The sequence below is a fragment of the Nicotiana tomentosiformis genome, chromosome 4, assembly GCF_000390325.3.
Source record: "Nicotiana tomentosiformis chromosome 4, ASM39032v3, whole genome shotgun sequence".
In the NCBI taxonomy this organism is placed as follows: domain Eukaryota; kingdom Viridiplantae; phylum Streptophyta; class Magnoliopsida; order Solanales; family Solanaceae; genus Nicotiana; species Nicotiana tomentosiformis.
In genome coordinates this window covers 14,954,208-14,973,561 of record NC_090815.1, presented here as the reverse complement: position 1 = coordinate 14,973,561, position 19,354 = coordinate 14,954,208, and the positions used below count along the sequence as shown (strand labels likewise).

At 39.1% G+C, this 19,354-nt stretch overlaps 1 non-coding gene across 1 annotated transcript; it reads right to left on the bottom strand.

Moving 5' to 3' along the window:
* Window positions 1-3,077: 3,077 nt before the first annotated feature.
* LOC117276605 (small nucleolar RNA R71) lies at window positions 3,078-3,184 on the bottom strand. Its single transcript, XR_004506872.1, has one exon. It is a non-coding gene; the product is annotated as a small nucleolar RNA R71 (small nucleolar RNA).
* Window positions 3,185-19,354: the final 16,170 nt, after the last annotated feature.

Sequence of the window (19,354 nt, the reverse complement as noted above, 5' to 3'; positions counted from 1 at the left end):
ACCACAGGTGCGAGCTCGCAGAAGCGAGCCTGGCATCGCAGGTGCGGGTGGTCCACATAAGAGGATCAAACATCGTAGAAGCGCGACCGCAGAAGCGACAAAATGGTCGCAGATGTGGCCTGGGCTAAGGGGGCATTGGACCGCAGAAGAGGACTCTTATCCGCAGAAGCAAAAATAGCGCAGAAGTGGATAGATGACCGCAGAAGCGAGTAAGTGTCCGCATGTGCGAAACCTCAGGACAAATTTAAAAAACAGAGGGATTTCCGACATTTTTGTTGTTTTTGGACATTTCCAACACGGGTTGAGGCGATGTTTGAGCGAGAATTCACGGGAAAACTTGAAGTAAGTCACTTGTGATCATTGTTAGTCAATAATATTGAATTATTATCGATTATTCCGACTAGATTACGTTTGTTTGAGGTGAAATTCGAGGATTTGGGCCTAGGGATTTGAAAATAAGATTTGGGGATTTGAAGGTCGAGTTGATGTCCGAATTTGGTAAAATTTGCATGGGTGGACTCGTGGTTGAATAGGCGTTCATATTTTGTAACTTTTGTCTGGTTGCGAGACGTGAGCCCCACTATTGATTTTTTAAATGAATTTCGGAATTTAATTGGAAAATCTAGTATTTTCATATATAATTGGTTTCTATAATTCGTATTGAGTATATTGAATTGTTTGTAACTAGATTCGACACATTCGGACACCGATTCACGAGGCAAAGGTTTATTGGAATCTTGAGTTTGTTGCCAAGTGAGGTAAGTGTCGTGGTTAACCTTGACTTGAGGGAGTGGGACTTGTTTGTCTATTTGCTACTTGATTTAATGTGGGGGTACAACGTGTATGTGAGGTAATGAGTACTTATGCATTGTGGTTTGATGGTAGGCTATAATTACATATTTTAGTCACTTATTTCACTCTAATTTATGGCACTTTAATTGAGTTTGAGCTTTAATCGCTAGTGTTTTGCACTTATTGTGTGTTTTATGCCTTGTAGTAGTGATTCCAAGTGATGTAGATGTTATAGAGCTAATTCAAGTTATTTGGAGCTTTGAAGTCAGAGTAAAATCTCAAGGGATTAAGCCGGGATCGTGTTCGAAGGTCAAAGACCAAGTCTGGATGTCAAAATCGAAGCAAATTCCGTACTTTGAGAAATTTGCACTAGTGCGACGCATTGTGTGATGCGCTAGTGCAAAATCTGCCGAGAACTCAAATTGCAAATCGTACTGGAAATAACCACTACACCGTCTCATGGTGTGGCGCAGCATGCGGCATGCGGCAGTACAAAATATTTAGAGTATCGTCCCATTTCCGCTAAAAAGGGGTATTTTCGTCTGGGGTTTACTGGGGGATGGCTTAAATACATGGGAAAACACCATTTTTGGGATTTTTGGACAGCATTTCGACCTAAGGAGGCAAAATAGGAGTGGGAAGAACACAAGCACAAGGATTTCATCATTCCTTCCTCACTCAAGATCCGGGTTTGGATGGAATTTATGTTTTCCTGTACTTTAGTTAAATTTGTGAAGAACTTCTCCATGTCTATGGAGTAATTCCTTTTGGGTTTTGATGGATTTGGTGTATTGATGATTATTTGTGGATTATAACTCTATTTTTATGTATTTGAATCATTTTTGGAAGATTTAATTGTTGCGTCTATATTCAATTGTTCTTGTAATCGAAAGAGGCACAACTTGTGATATCTTTGCACTATGTTGTTGGTTGAGTTCATAGATTCTTCTAAGTAATCGAAATAGGCTAGTTGAATCATTGGTTAAATCTAGTTAGGATAATAATCGAAAGAGGTTTTCCTAAAGACCGATCCACTACGCATTCTTGCATATCTTCACAGAGCTTAAATTGGTTCATATTGTGAGGTTGAGACTTAATCGAGAGAGGAGTTTCTACTAAATAATTGTACTGATAAGTAAGTGAATTTAAGAGACTCACTTGAATATTAGAAGTGAATTATCTAGAGTATAATCCCAGACTATTATCTTGTACCTATCCTATCAAAATCGTATTTTCCCCCATTGTCATCTTCCTTTGTTTAGTCCTTGCTTTGTTTGTCATTAGTCGATTAGCTCTATATTCTTAGTTAAATTTTATTATTAATCATATAAATCTAAGCGGTTGATCCTCCTGGATATTAATCTAGCTACAAACAACGATAATACTATTTAAACCCAATCCATATGGACACGATATTATATTATACTATATTTGCCTTGCAAGCACAATTTAAGTGTGTGTTTTGCACTCGTCAAATTTTAGCGTCGTTGCCGAGGATTCGCAATCAATAGTGTTAGAACTAGTTTGTAGTGCTAATTCAGGAATTTATTTTATATTTTTTTTACTTTTATTTTGTTCTTCACCGGTTTCTCCTCCGTGTGGATTGCAACAGGTTAAGTCCGTAGTGTATGACACGATCTTCTTGTAAAGAAGTAATACCTTAAAATCCAGAATTGGAAAAACACTTGTGGAAACAAAGGAAGGAGAAAGAGTTCACCGTAAGGTTCTTGGGGCAAACTTCAACCCAAGAACACATGGCTAATAACAATGACAATGAGGTAAAGGAAGCTGCAAGGATAGCTGCTGAGGAAGCCTATAGAGTTGTTGAGGAAACTATCAAAGACAATAGGGGTCGAAGATTCAATCTAAATCGACCCTTAATTGAAGACTAGATCAAGAATGCGGTACCAAGGCTTGGTAGAGCATTGGGTGACTATGCCAAAACAGTCTACAATCAAGGATTGTTAAGTGTTAGAACACCTCCAATTGCAGCTAAAAGTTTTGAGTTGAAGCAAGGTTTGCTTCAAACCATTCAAAATAGTTACAGTTTTAGAGGGAAGATGAACGAAGATCCAAACACACATCTGATGGATTTCAAGGAGATTATGAACATCTTTCAATACAATGGGGTGTCACAAGATTCAGTGTATTTAAGGGCATTCCCCTTTTCACTTAAAGATGATGCTAAGTAGTGGCTTTGAAGTTTTCCAAATGGGTCAATTAGAATATGGGAGGAAATGACCAGAATATTTCTTGATAAATATTTCTCCTCAGCTAATACGGGCAAGTTTAGAAGAAAAATCCATAACTTCTGCCAAAAAGATAATGAAACTGTTTTTTAAGCATGTGAGAGGTTTAAGGAGATAGTTAGATGGTGTCAACATATCGGAATTGAACTCTGGATGCAACTCCAGGATTTTTTGATGGATTGACACCGACCTCGCGTAGAACATTGAGCAATGCAGTTGGAGGCCCATTTATGAAGAAGACTCCAAAGGAGATAGTTACAATTCTTGATGAGTTATTCGAACATGTTAATCAGTGGCCCTCTGATAGTGTGGAAAGAATAAAATTACCTGGTGTTCACCAAGTTGATGCTACTAAATCTGCACAAGTACAACTTGATGCTATGGCTAAAGAAATACGAAAGCTAATTGTAGCTTCGATGAAAAATGTACACCACACAGCTTGTGATATATGTGGAAGAGGACACCCTACTCATGAGTGTCAAGCCTCAACTGAGGAGGTAAATGTTGTAGGAAACTATAATTTTAATGCAATGGGTCAGAGGCACCCTGGTTTTTCATGGAGTTCACCTAGGGGTACTGCAAATGCATGGAAGTAAAATAACCCCAGATTCCAGGAACAAGGAGCTCCAGGTTTTAAAACTCAACAGAGGCAGCAGTATCAACCTCCGCAGTCGAATCAACCCAGCATGGAAGATCTTATGAACACCTTCATTATCAAGACGAATGAGAGGCTTGATGCCCATGATGCAGCAATCAAAGAATTGGGTAGATCTTTTCGAAGCCTGGAAAGACAGGTTGGGTACTTAGCTACTCAATGTCTGAGAGAGCCCCAGGAACACTCTCGGCTGATACAGAAAAAAATCCCAAAGAAACAGTGAATGATGTAACTTTGAGAAGTGGGCAAGTGTTGAAAGATCTCACCCCAATCCACAAAGATATGAGACATGAAAAAGAAAGCGTGGAGCAGCTGAAAAGTGGTATCTAAAAGAAGAAGGAAGAACACTCGAGAAGGAAGGAACCTAAGGCGAGCAAGTATATGCCTTCGCTTCTTTTTCCCCAAAAGCTAAGTAGAGAAAAGCTGGACAAGCAGTTCGAGAGATTTCTAGATGTACTGAAACAAGTTCATATAAACCTACCATTCACATAAGTGCTCTCACAAATGTCGGCTTATGCCAAGTTCTTGAAGGAGATCCTGACTAATAAGGGGAAAATAGAAGAGACCTCAGTGGTCAAGCTCACAGAGCATTGCAGTGCAATATTGCAAAACAAACTCCCGCAAAAGTATGGAGATCCAAGGAGTTTTACCATACCTTGCTCTTTAGGCACTACTAATTTTGATAAGTCTCTATGTGATTCTGGTGCTTCAATTAATTTAATGCATCTATCTATTTATAGAAAACTGGAGAAGGAGATTGGAGAGATAAGGTTTGCACCAATATCCATGTAGTTGGCAGACCAAACAACTCTAATACCCGAGGGAATAGTTGAAGATGTCTTAGTTCGGGTAGATACGTTTGTATTTCCGGTGAATTTCATAGTGGTTAATATGAAAGAGAAATAGGAGGTCCCCCTCATCCTAGGAAGACCAGTCCTAGGAATGGGTAGAGCAATATTAGATATACATGAGAGAAAACTCATGCTTAGAGCGGACGAGGAGACTGTGACTTTCGACATGGATGTGTAAACGGGGGTAAAAATGGAGAAGCTAGTTGCTAGTGTTGTGTTGAAAGTGAAGGGCGAGAAAGAGAAGGCCGCAGTGAGTGAGAAAGAAAAGTATGGGGTGTACCCCAAGAAGGACGAGAAGAAGTTATCTGCATGGATGAGTGCACTAGTTCGGGCGCGAGGGATGAATCCCAACATCGACTCAAACCCCGACTAGATGTTCAGGAAAGTTTTCCTTACCTCTTGCTTTTATTTGTGTGTCATAGGGACATGACACAATTTAAAGTGTGGGGTGGGGATATATAAATATTTATGTGTATATATGTATAGAATGTATAAATGTCTATGTGTATGTGTGCTTTTGTAATTCATTTGATTGAAAATTTATAATTTTTTATTTTTTCCGATGATGGAAGTCATTCGACAGGTTCTCTGAGGGATTAAGTCGAAAGGAAAAGACAAAAAACAAATTGGTAGTGTCTAAATTCCCCCTTGGTTTTTCTTTGTGCCGCGGTTCTTTTCCAATGATTTTGTTTGAACCGGGTGTAGTTAATTTTTATTTTTTAAGAAGCAGGAAACCTTGTGTTGTGATTTGAAATGAAAGCAATATCTCTTGATTGTATTATGCCTTTAGAATAGTAAGTGCTTTAGTTGTGACGCTTAGGCTTAGTTTTTTACTCTTGTATAAGTATCTTAAATTGTATGATCTTAACTTTTCTTAACTACTTTGATTAGAGTGTCTTGATGAGCCCAATCCTAAGTGAGTTTTGTGCCATGTGTGTGTGAGGTTTTGGATATTCTGTGCATTGCATTTGATGTCTAGAACTTGCCACGAGTGTTTGCAAAGCGAAATAGTAGTTTTATTCAATCTTGGAAGTGATATAGGCATTTCTTTGTTGAGCCAGTTATATGTTGTTACCCACTTAATTGTTATATATCTTAGTTAACCTCTTTGAGCCTGTGATTTCTTTGGCAACCACGTTACAAGCCTTATCTATTTGTTTAAATTGACCATCTAGTTGAACCTTTAACCTCTCGTACGCACTTGAATTTGTTATGAACTTTGTAAAGGTTTAAGTGTGGGGTATTGGGTTGGCTTTTGAGTGGAACAATTGAAATAAGGAGAAAGGTGCATTGTTTTGAAAAAGTAAGATCCACTTGAATTGAATAAGAAAAGAAAGAAAAAAAGTTAATTGTATGATTGTGTAATATTCCAGGATAGTGGTAACTCTTGATGTAATTATGCTTAAAGAAGTTGGGAGTTAATGTATATTGATGTGAAAGTAGAGTTATGGTTTGACATAAGTGTGGGGTTTTGAACAATGAAATGTATGTATAAAAGTGCTTAGGGAGGTTTGACAACCAACTAAAGTCTTACTTGATTATTGACTGAATGAGCTCGATTAGTTGAGTAGTACATTATGGTCAAGCCTATGGTTCATCTTTTGTGGCATACTAATGTTATTTCTGAGAGTGACTGAATTCTGTCTATATTGAGTTCCCGATTGTTGTTAAATTTGATGGTGTGTGGAACAACTCTCTATTGTTGTGACGGAACTTGATTCATGAAGGAAAGGTAATGTCGTTGACTTCTGTGTTAGAGTAAGTGAGCGGGTTATAAATAATGTGTGGTAGTTTTGAGTCAAATCTTGAGGCTAGGATGTTACAGTATTGTGCTTAATCTATTTTAATTATTCTTGGTGTGATGAGTTATGAGAGTTGTTTAAAACTGACATGTCTATATAAAATGTAGTTTGATTGCTCGAGGACGAGTAATGGTTTAAGTGTGGGGTATTGATGGTAGGCTATAGTTACATGTTTTAGTCTCTTATTTCACTCTAATTTGCTGCACTTTCATTGAGTTTGATCTTTAATCGCTAGTGTTTTGCATTTATTGAGTGTTTTACGCCATGTAGGAGTGATTCTGAGTGATGTAGATGTTATGGAGCTAATTCGAGTGATTTGGAGCTTTGAAGTCTGAGTAAAGCCCAAGAGATTAAGCCACGATCGTGTTCGGGGGTCGAGGACCAAGTCTGGATGTCAAAATCAAAGCAAAATCTGTACTCTGAAAAATTTGCACTAAGGCGACGCGCTAGTGTAAAATCTGCCCAGAACTCAAATTGCAAATCGTACTAGAAATAACCACTACCCCATCTCATGGTGTGGCGCGGCATGCGGCATGGCAGTATAAAAATTTTAGAGTATCGTACCATTTCCGCTAAAAAGGTATTTTCGTCCGAGGTTTATTGGGGGTGGCTTAAATACATGGGGAAAATACCATTTTTGGGATTTTTGGATAGATTTTCGACCTACAGAGGCTAAGGAGGAGTGGGAAGAAAACAAGTACATGGATTTCATCATTCCTTCCTCGCTCAAGATTCGGGTTTGGATGGAATTTATGTTTTTCTATACTTTAGTTATATTTGGGAAGAACTTCTCCATGTCTATGGAGTAGTTCCTTTTGGGTTTTGATGGATTTGGTATATTGATGATTGTTTGTGGATTATAACTCAATTTTTATGTATTTGAATCATTTTTGGAAGATTTAATTATTGCATCTATATTCACTTGTTCTTGAAATCGAAAGAGGCATAACTTGTGATATCTTTGCACCATATTGTTGGTTGAGTTCATAGATTCTTCTAAGTAATCGAAAGAGGCTAGTTGAATCATTGATTAAATCTAGTTAGGAGAATAATCAAAAGAGGTTTTCCTAAAGACTGATCGACTACGCATTCTTAATCGAGAGATGAGTTTCTACTAAACAATTGCACTGATATATAAGTGAATTCGAGGGACTCACTTGAACATTAGAAGTGAATTATCTAGAGTTAAATCTCAGACAATTATCTTGCAACTATCCTATAAAAATCCTATTTTCCCCCATTGCTATCTTTCTTTGTTTAGTCGTTGCTTCGATTGTCATTAGTCGATTAACTCTAGATTCTTAGTTAAATTTTATTATTAATCATATAAATCTCAATTGTTGATCCTCCTGGAAAAAAATCTTGCTACAAACTATGATAATACTATTTAAACACAATCCCTGTGGATACGATATTATACTATACAATCTTTGACTAGCGAGCACAATTTAAGTGTGTATTTTGCGCTCATCATGGTTGAGTCAAAGCATGCGGGTGGAAATTATTCATTGTGAATAATTGCCTATTTAATTAAGATATTCCTGCTTAAGTTTATTATTGTTTATTTGATCATATTTCATGAAATTATTGCTAATTTAATTATTGTTGAATATTTTGGAATGTGAGGTCAGTATTCTGGTATTGAATTGGTTGATAAGTATAGATCCTCGCATTTAATATACTCTTCCGAATTTATATTATCATTTTCATGGTAAGGAAAAATGTAAAAGCACGAAGGATGATGCCGTACCATTTTAATTATTTATTCATCATACTGTGGCAAGAAAGAGAGTTAAAGCACGAAGGGTTATTTCGTTCCATTCATATTATTTATTCATCATTTCATGGTAAGAATGAGAGTCAAAGAATGAAGGGTGGTGCTGTGCCATTTTCGTATTATCAGCTACTTATTTTATTATTGATGAATTAATTGGTTGTTATGTGACACTTCTCCTGCTGAAATTTTTATATCATTCCTCTTCGCATGTTCCCTCCCAAAAATTGTAAATTGTTAAGTATTGTATTCATTGTTGCTTTGTATTTGTATATACTTCTACAGGTTGTCTACGTACATGTCTTGTTATAGCCTCGTCACTACTTCGTCGAGGTTAGGCTCGACACTTACAGAGTACATGGGGTTGGTTGTACTCATACTTCACTCTGCACTTCTTGTGCAAATTTTGGAGTTGGTCTCAGTGGCGTACCATAGACTTGCTCGGATTCAGCTACCTAGAGGAGACTTGAGGTAAAACTGCACAACATCTGCGGATCTGAAGTCTCCTTCTACTTTATCTTAGCTGTGTATTATCTTTCAAATAACTTGAATTTTATTCAGACCTTTATTTGTATTATTCTAGTAGCTTGTGCACTTATGATACCAGATTCGGGGATGTATTTGGATGATTTGGTTGTTATGGTCTTCCGTACTTTATTTCAGTAATTGACTTCCATTTAATTTGATTAGTTAAAAATGGTTAAGACTATTCTAATGTTGGCTTGCCTAGCAAGTGCAATATTAGGCGCCACCACGGTCCCGAAAGTGGGAATTTTGGGTCGTGAAAAGGCAGCACTATAGGTGGAGATGGATGAAGAAATACATAGTGGAATATGTAGCTCGGTGCCTAAATTGTCAGCATGTGAAGTATGAGCATCAGCGACCGGGTGGATTGCTTCAGAAGTTAGAGATTCCAGAGTGGAAATGGGAGCGGATCACTATGGATTTTTGTTGTTGGGCTCCCAAGGACTCGGAGGAAGTTTGATGCAGTTTGGGTGATTGTGGATAGACTGACTAAGTCACCTCATTTCATTCATGTGGTTACTACTTACTCTTCGGAGCAGTTGGCTCAGATTTACATTCGCGAAATTGTCAGGCTTCATGGCATACCGGTATCTATCATCTCTGACCGGGGTACGCAGTTTACATCATGGTTTTGGAGAGCCATACAGCATGCATTGGGTACTCGGGTGGAGTTGAGTACATCATTTCACTCTCAGAAGGATGGACAGTCCAAGCTCACTATTCAGATATTAGAGGACATGTTATGTGCGTGTGTGATGGATTTTGGGGGTGCATAGGTTCAGTTTTTGCCACTTGCGGAGTTTGTCTACAACAATAGTTATCAGTCAAGCATTCAGATGGCACCATATGAGGGTTTGTATGTTAGGCTGTGTCGGTCTCCAGTGGGTTAGTTCGAGTCGGGCGAGGCAAGGCTATTGGGTACAGACTTGGTTTAGATACTTTGGAAGAGGTTAAATTGATTCATGATCGACTTCATACAGCCCAATCTAGACAGAAGAATTATGTGGATCGGAAGGTTCATTATGTTGCATTAATGGTTGATGAGGGGTCTTGCTCTGGGTTTCGCCTATGAAGGGTGTTATGAGATTCAGGAAGAAGGGCAAGTTGAACCCTACATATATCAGGACTTTTGAGATTCTTGAGAGAGTTGGAGAGGTGTCTTACAAACTTGCACTACCACCTAGTCTCACTGCAGTTCATCCAGTGTTCCATGTTTCCATGCTCCGGAAATATCACGGCGATCTGTCTCATGTGTTAGACTTAAGCTCAGTCCAGTTGGACAAGGATCTATCTTATGTTGAGGAGCCAGTGGACATTTTGGACTGGCAGGTTCGAAAGTTGAGATCAAAGAGCATTGCTTCAGTAAAAGTTCAGTGGAGGAGTCATCTGGTCGAGGAGGCGACTTGGGAGACCGAGCATGATATGCGTAGCTGCTATCCTCATCTTTTCACCACTTTAGGTATGTCTCTATATTCGTTCGAGTACAGACATCTGTTTAAGAGGGGGAGGATGTCACGACCCGGCTAGTCGTTTTGAGTATTACAGCCTCGTTCCCCCATTTACTGCTCAATCCATGCTTTACAGTTGTATGTGACTTGCCAGGGTAATTGGTTTGGGTTCGGTAAGGTTTTGAAATGAATTGGAACACTTAGCTCCAAGGTTTAAAGCTTAAGTTAAAATAGTTGACCGAATATTGACTTATGTGTAAACAACCCCGGAATAGAGTTTTGATGATTTCAATAGCTCTGTATGGTAATTTTGGGCTTATGAGCGTGTCAGGATTTTGATTTGGAGGTCCGCAGTGGAATTAGGCTTGAATTGGAAAAAGTTGGAAAATTTGATGATTTTTGGAAAGTTTGACCGGGGGTGGACTTTTTGATATCGAGGTCTGATTCCAATTCAGGAAGATGGAGTAGGTCCGTAATGTAAATTATGACTTGTGTGAAAGGTTTGAGGTCAATCAGACTTGATTTGATAGGTTTCGGCATCATATGTAGAAGTTTGAAGTTCTAAAGTTCATTAAGTTTGAATTCGAGTGCGATTCATATTTTTAGCGTTGTTGGATGTGATTTGAAGGCTCGACTAAGTTCGTTGTTATTTTAGTACTTGTTTGTATGTTTGGTTGAGGCCCCAGGGTCTCGGGTGTAATTCAGAATGGTTTTAGACCATTATTCCAAGTTTTGTTGTTGTTAGTGTACTGGTGTGTTCCGCGATCGCGAAGACTGTCCCGCGATCGCGAAGAAGGAAATTGGAGGGGGAAGCTGATTTCCCTACATGAATGCGAAGAGAGGCCTGAGAACGCGTATGGGGAAATGACCCAACGTGAATGCGATGCTTTGGACGCGAACACAAAGCAAGTTTTGGGGCAATAGCATTTTTGGCCTTCGCGATCGCGAGGCTCTTTCCGTGATCGCAAAGAACTGTCGTCTGGGCAGAATTAAAAGCCCCAAAAATGGGGGTTTGAGTTCATAACACAAAATTGATTTGGGAGCTCGGTGAGAGGCGAATCTTGGAGATATTTTCATATGGGTGTTTGGGGTAAGTGATTCTTACCTAGTTTGGGTTAATTTCCATGATTTCGTTTTTAATTTCATCATTTAATTTGTGTTTTGGTGTGAAAAATGGAGGATAAATCTTAAACTAAATTTTGAGGTTTTGATCGAGATTTTGGTATCATATTTGAGTAATTTTGGTATGGGTGAACTCATGGTTAAATGAGCGTTCATATTTTGTAACTTTTGTCGGGTTCCGAGATGTGGGCCCCGCTGGCGATGTTTGAGTGAATTTCAGATTTTTTGTTGAAAAAATTAGTATTTTCATATAAAATTAATTCCTATAACTTCTATTAACTATATCGAATTAATTGTTGTGGATAGATTCGAGTCATTCAGAATTAGATAATCGAGAAAAAAGCCTACTAGTGGATTGAATTAACGCAAGTCGATGTAAGTGACTTGTATAACCTTGTGTTGAGGAAAATTGCCCTTGGGATTGTTATTGTTATGAGAATTGTGATGTGTTGAAATCCGTGTACGCGAGGTGACAAGTGTGTACACGGTCTAAATGTGGAAAATTCTGGCTTTAAATTGTATAGATCTCTGTGACATATTAATTAAATTATTTCATCCTGTTACACTCATCATCATTGGTCTATTTTTATTTTAAAATTGCCTTACCTTTTTCTACTAATTGCTTTACCTGTTTAGTTGGACTGTTGTACCTTGTTATTCTATGCTCATTATTTGAAAGTTGAATTTCTTAATTGAATTATTAAAATATGAAGTATCTCACATTGAAATTTGGTAAAGAGGCAAAGTGTTAAATTGTGAAATATTATTTTTGTTGAGTTATTCACTCCTGAATATTTTGTTGACATTTTTGGTATACATTTTGATTGATCCATGAGCTCCTTATTGTGGAAACTATTGTTGTTGTTGATTTGTTTGGCAAGTTGAAATATTTGGGCACTTGAGGTGCGAATTGTGATATATTGTGATATTGATACGCATACGGTAGTATAAGGTCTGGGTGTCGAAACGCATGCGGTGAGATAAAGTGGGCTTGATACGCGTGGCTAGTAGGGGAACTTGTAACGACCCGGCCGTTCGTTTTGAGTATTACAACCCAGTTCCCCCATTTACTGCTCAATTTACGCTTTACAGTTGTTATGTGACTTATCAGGGCAATTGGTTCGGGTCCGGTGAGTTTTTGGAATGAGATGGAACACCTTGTTCCAAGGTTTAAAGCTTAAGTTAAAATAGTTGACTGGAGGTTCACTTATGTGTAAACGACCCCAAATAGAGTTTTGATGATTCTAATGGCTCCGTATGGTGATTATTGACTTAGGAGTGTGTCCAGAAATTTGTTTGGAAGTCCATAGTTAAATTAGGATTAAAATGGCTAAAATAGAAATTTAAGTTTGGAAGTTTGACCAGGGAGTTTACTTTTTGATATCGGGGTCAGAATCCGATTCTGGAAATTGGAATAGGTTTGTTATGTCATCTATGACTGGTGTGCAAAATTTGAGGTCAATCAAACTTGATTTGATAGGTTTCGGCGTTGAATGTAGAAGTTAGATTTTCTTAGTTTCATTAGGCTTGAATTGAGGTATGATTCGTGTTTTTAGCATTGTTTGATGTTATTTGAGGTTTCGACAAAGTTCGTATGATGTTTTAGGACTTGTTGGTGTATTTGGTTGAGGTCCCGGGGGTCTTGGGTGAGTTTCGGATGGTTAACAGATCAATTTTTGGACTTGGTGTTTTGCTGAAATTCTTCTGGTGCACCGGTCTGGTTTCCTTCAACGCGATTGCATGAGAAGGTCCGCGATTGCGTAAGCTTAGCAAGGCAGTGGAGGTTTTGTGCTATGCGATCGCTTGTGGATATCCGCGATCGTGTAGGGTTAACTGGGAGCTGTTGAGTTTTGTGGATATTCGCGATCACGTAGGGTTAACCGCAATCGCGTAACTGGAAGAACGAATGCATCACGAACGCATGGATCAAGCTGTGTTTGCGAAGAGGAGATGAGGCGGCTGAGGTTCGCGAACGTTGCTTTATGCGAACTCGTTGCCCATACGCGATCGCGTAGGCCTGGGAAGCCTGTGCTCCGCATTCGCGGGTGGCATTGTGCGGTCGCGTAGAGGAATTTTGGGGGCAGTTCATTTTGTATTTTGCGATCGCAGGACTTGGTCCACGATCACATAGAAGAAATGACTAGGCAGAAAGTTTAAGTTCTGATTTTCCATTTTTAGCGATTTAGAGCTCTGGGAGAGGCGATATTTGGGAGAATTTCAAGGGAAACAACGGAGTAAGTGTACTTAACTCAATTTTGGTCAAATTACCCAAATCTAAGGTTATTATTAACATTTAATTGGTGATTTAAGTTGGAAAATTTTGAAAACCCTCTTGGATTAATTTGACGATTTGAGGGCTGAATTGTTATCGAAATTTAGTAATTTTGGTATGGTTGGACTCGTGGTTGAATGGGCGTTCATATTTTATAACTTTTGTTGAGTTCCGAGACATGGGCCCCACGGGCAATATTTGGGTTAAATTTTGGATTTTGTTGGAAAATTAGAATTTTTATATGGAATTAATTCCTATGATTAGTATTGACTGAATCGATAGTAACTAGATTCGAGGCATTTTGTAACGACTCGGCCATTCATTTTGAGAATTTAAGTCTCGTCCGGCGGCATAAGGCCCTGAGCAGCTTCGTATTATGTGTCTTGACTTGCGTGCGTGGTTGAATTCAATTATCGGGTGATTCAAATGGGATTGGGACACTTAGTCCCTAAATGAGAGCTTAAGTCTTAGAATTTGGACCGCAGTCGGAACTATATGAAGACGGATCCGGAATGGAATTCTGTCTACTCCGTTAGCTCCGTTGAGTGATTTTGAACTTAGGAGCGCGTCCGGAATGTGTTTTGGAGGTCTATAGTAGATTTAGGCTTGAATTGGCGAAAGTTAAATTTTCGGCGATTTCGGCCGATAGTGAAAATTTTGATATCGAGCTCGGAATGGATTTCTGAAAGTGGTTGTAGGTTCGTAGAGTCATTTGTGACCTGTGTGCGAAATTTGAGGTCATTCGGACGTGGTTCGATAGGTTTCGGCGTCGACTGTAGGAATTTGAAGTTTCAAGTTCTGTAAGTTTGAATTGGAAGGTGATTCATGATTTTAGCATTAGTTGATGTGATTTAAGGACTTGACTAAGTTCATATGGTGTTTTAGGATTGGTTGGCATGTTTGGTTGAGGTTCCGGGGGGGCTCGGGTGAGTTTCGAGTGCTTAACGGATCAAAAGTTGGATTTGTGTTGCTGCTGAAGTCTTCAGGCATCTGTCATTTTCGCACCTGCGGTGAGGAGACCGCAAGTGCGTGATTGCACGTGCGGAGAGGCGAGCGCAGAAGCAGATTTGGGATGTGTTGTCAGGGGTCGCAGGTGCGAAGGGAAATGTCACATCTGCGATGCCTGCAGATGTACTAAAGGACATGCAGGTGCGGAGGAGATCGCATAAGCGGACAATAGTCCACAGGCGCGCACTCGCAGGTGCGGCCCTTTTTTCGCAGAAGCAAACCCAGCCCTCTTAAGTCATTTCTGCACCTGCGAAGGAAATTCCGCAGGTGCGGCGTCGCAGGTGCGACCCAAGGTCCGCAGATGCGGAATAATTTGGGCAGAAAAGGGGCAGATTCGAGGGTTTGAAGTTCACTTCACAAATTTGATTGAGAGCTCGGTAGAAGGCGGAATTTGGAGAGATTTTCGGAGGAAGTTTTTGGGTAATGATTCTTAACTCCCTTATAGTTATATTCCACTAATCTATGCTAAAATACATTGTTTAAATTCGTATTTGGGGTGAAAAATTGAGAAAAGTTCTTAGGCCGAATTTTGGGGTTCTGATCGAGATTTTGGTGTCGGATTTTAGTAAATTTGATATGGTTAGACTCGCGAGTGAATGAGCTTTCGTATTTTATAACATTGACCCGATTCCGAGAAGTGGGCCCCATGGGTGATTTTGAGTTAATTTCGGAATTTTCGTTAAAATGTTGATTTCGTTAATTAGATGAGTCTATTATTGTTGTAATTATGATATGTAATTACTTTTGGCTAGATTTGGGCCATACAGAGCCGGATATTCGTGGAAAGGGAATTCTTACGAATTGATTGAGCTTGACTCGAGGTAAGTATCTTGCCTAACCTTATGTGGGGGAAACTACCCCTTAGGATTTGAGTCATCTATGTTGATTGTAGTCTGTGTACGCGAGGTGACGAGTGCGTGCTCGGACTTATTTGTGAAAAGTTGGCCTTTTAGGGTTCTTTTGTCCTTATATTCACCGTGTATGATGTGGTTTTTCTTTTATACGTTTGAACTCCTATTTGCCAGTTTCACCTCTACATGCTTTGATTAGAGATAATTGCTTTAGGATTCACTCTTACTGTCTATATGACCCTTATTCGACTTAACCAAAGATTTTACCTCTTCTATCGTTGTGCTATATTTTTCATAACTACTTATCTTTAATGATTTTTCATAACTACTTATCTTTAATTGAGATCATTATTTTCTCATCCTATACTTGTTTAATCTTAATTGGAACTATTTGACTCGTGTTGGCTTCTTATTGTTGATTTGAATATTGTGGAATCGTTGCTACATTTTTGTTTTATTTTCCCTTGTTAAGCTGTTCTCCTTGTGCCTAACATTCTTTACTGTGGTTATTCCTTGTGAATGAGTTATACCGTTCTTGTGATTTAAATTCTTGAGTTGATTTGCTCGCCGTACTTTGCATTTCTGTCATTGTTGCTTTTGTACTCGTTGTGGTGATTTACGAGATTTCTGTCGTGTTATAGTTGTTATCTCTGTTGTTTGCGCTGCATATTTAAATTGGGACTACTGACGTATTCCGGGAGATCCCCCATCACTACATATTTAAATTGGGACTACGGACGTATTCCGAGAGATCCCCCTGTCTTGCATATTTACTTTGGGACTACGGACGTATTCCGGATATCCCCCAGCACTGCATATTTAAATTGGGACTACGGACATATTTCGGGAGATCCCCCAGCACTGCATATTTAAATTGGGACTACGGACGTATTCCGGGAGATCCCGTTATCTTGCATATTTACTTTGGGACTACGGACGTATTCCGGGAGATCCCCCCAGCACTGCATATTTATTTTGGGATTACGGGACGGTATTCCGGTAGATTTCCCCTGTGGTTATATATGTGTTCGGAGCTGCAAATCTTCCATGCTTAGGTGTCACAGGGTGACTTATACTATTTGAAAAGTTTATATTTGAAAAGTATTTATCTCGAAGGAACTATATTTGAAGATATTTATTTGAAAGGGTTATACTTGAAAAGTATTTATCTTGAAAGAACTATGTTTGAAGGCTAATTATTTGAAAAGTATTTATCTCGAAGGAACTATATTTGAAGATATTTATTTGAAAGGGTTATACTTGAAAAGTATTTATCTTGAAAGAGCTATGTTTGAAGGCTAATTATTTGAAAATTTTATATTTGAAAGGTTTTATCTTGAACGAACTATGTTTGAAGGAAGTATATTTTAAAAATAATTTCTTATTGGAAAGGATTATATTCTAAAGACCTCAATTTAAAAACTTACGGGTGAAAGTTTACACTTGAAGGATTTGACTAATTTATTAGGGTTGTTGGCTGAGACCTGATGTGAAAACTATTGCAGTTGCTGAGTTACTACTTTCCTTTACTGTATTGTGATTTTTGGATTGGGTTATGTTTTCGTTCATTCGTCTGTGTCTTATTCTGGTGTTCCGCTGTTACTTGTTGTCTTTCCTTCCTTATTGCAGTTGCTATGTCGTTAGCCATATCGCGGGGTCCTTAGATAGATGTCATGTTCTGTCATCCCTATACTTATACTTGTTCAGTTTATTAGACCAGTAGGTGTCTTGACTAGCCCTCGTCACTACTTCACCGAGGTTAGTCTTGATACTTACTGGGCACCGCTGTGGTGTGCTCATGCTACTCTTCTGCACATTTGTTTTGTACAGATCCAGGTACTTGTTCGTTATCTATCTGTGTGGACTGTTGCTGTGGAGACTCAAGGTAAACCTGCTGCTGCATTCGCAGGCTTCGAAGTCACCTTCAAATTTTTGTTTTGCACTGTTTATTCTTATTTCTAGACAGTTGTATTTAGAAGTTTTCTAGCAAACACTCTGTAGAGCTTATGACTTGTACTACAGGTTTTGGGAATTTTAAGAGATTCTATTTAAATAATGTTGTTTTAATTATTGTTAGGCTTACCTAGTCCCTTAGACTAGGTGCCATCATGATACCCAGACGGAGGAAAAATTGGGTCGTGACACATTTGGAGGCCGATTCGCGAGGCAAAGGCATTGCAGAATAAAGAATTACACGGTTTGAGGTACGTAATAGTTCTAAATTTGGTTCCAAGGGTATGAAACCCCGGATTATGTGTTATGTGATCAGTTTTGAGGGACGCACTTTCTAGGTGACAGGCGTGTGGGCGTGCACCATAGGAATTATGACTTGGTCAAATTCCATGGAACTGTGTAATTGAATAGTCTGTTGTTATCTGTACATTCTTCATGTAGTAGAGAAACTGAACTACAAATGATGTTCAGATTATGAATTGGAACTAAACTGTAGGGACCCACAAAGGTCGTGTACATGTTAAATTATCTACTAAATTATGGTTTTGTATACTTGTTTATTTTATCTCAGTTTCTATTGTTCCTTGTTGATACATTATATCATTTATGTTGGGGCTGATTTTCATGATTACTGAGAGCCCGAAAGAATAGAGAGATTTATGACTGAGTGAGGCCAAGGGCCTGATTATGAGATATTATACTATAGCACGTGAGTTGTCTGTGGATCACGTGAGTTATCCGTGCGGATCCAAATATTATACTGTAGCACGTGAGTTGTCCGTGCGGATCCAGATATCATACTATAGCACGTGAGTTGTCCATGTAGCACATGAGTTGTTTGTGCGGATTATAGCGCTTAGGCTGAAAGAGCCCCTCCGGAATCTGTACACACTCCCAGTGAGTGCAGGTACCTACTGAGTGCGAGTGTCGAGTGCTGAGCGAGTGAAAGGACTGAGTGAGTGATGTTCCAAGAGGATGCATTGATTTCATTATTGTTGTACTACGATTGTCATATATCACTGTTTTGGAAATTTCTGAGAGATATTATCTATGTTTCAGTTGAACTTGATATGAAATTATTGTTTGGGCCTTAAATGTTAAAATTTAAAGCATGCCTACCTTCTTATGTTGGAAATTACTGTAATTGGACTTAGCTATGAAGCTCGTTGCTACTTTTAGTTCTTTATTTAGCATTGTTACTTGTTGAGTTGGTTGTACTCATACTACACCTTGCACCTCGTATGCTTCCGAATACGGTGACTGTTAGATCTCAGAGTGTTATCAATTGGAAACTATCAAGGTAGCTACTTGGTGTCCGCTGACCTTGACTCTCTTCCTTTCAGTTATTGTATTGTTCTATATTTTCAGACAGTGTTTTATCAGTCAGACTTTGTTATCCTTTAGATGCTCATGTACTCAGTGACACCGGGTTTTGGGAATGTATTTCATATCAGTAATTTGTGAGATTTTCTATTAAATTCAGATATTATGTTTTTAAACTTAAAAGAAATTGTGGTTTATTGAGATTGTCGGCTTGTCTAGTATTGAGATAGGCGCCATCACGACAGTTTAGGATTTTGGGTCGTGACAAGTTGGTATCAGAGCCTAGGTTACATAGGTCTCACGAGTCATGAGCAGGTTTAGTAGAGTCTTGCGGATCGGTACGGATACGTCTGTACTTATCTTCGAGAGGCTGCCGAACCCTTAGTAAAATTTCACTTTCTTGTACTCTGTCGTGCGAATTTGTGGTGAGCACACGTACTACCAGATCGGACGGTCAGCCACCAGTGCCACTAGTTAGGACCGCGAGAGGTCGAGGCCGTCGTAGAGGCCGAGGTAGAGGTCGAGGTGTAGCTCACATAGAAGTTGGAACAGCACCTATAGCACCACCATTTGCTCCATCTCAGGAGACGATTCTAGATATAGTTGAGCCGGCGGAGCCAGCTCAGGCACCAGCTGTGCCCATTGTGATTCCAGGCCTTCAGGAGGCTTTGGCAAAGATATTGATAGTTTGCACTAGCCTTGCTCAAGTCAGCTTTGCGCACACCGCAT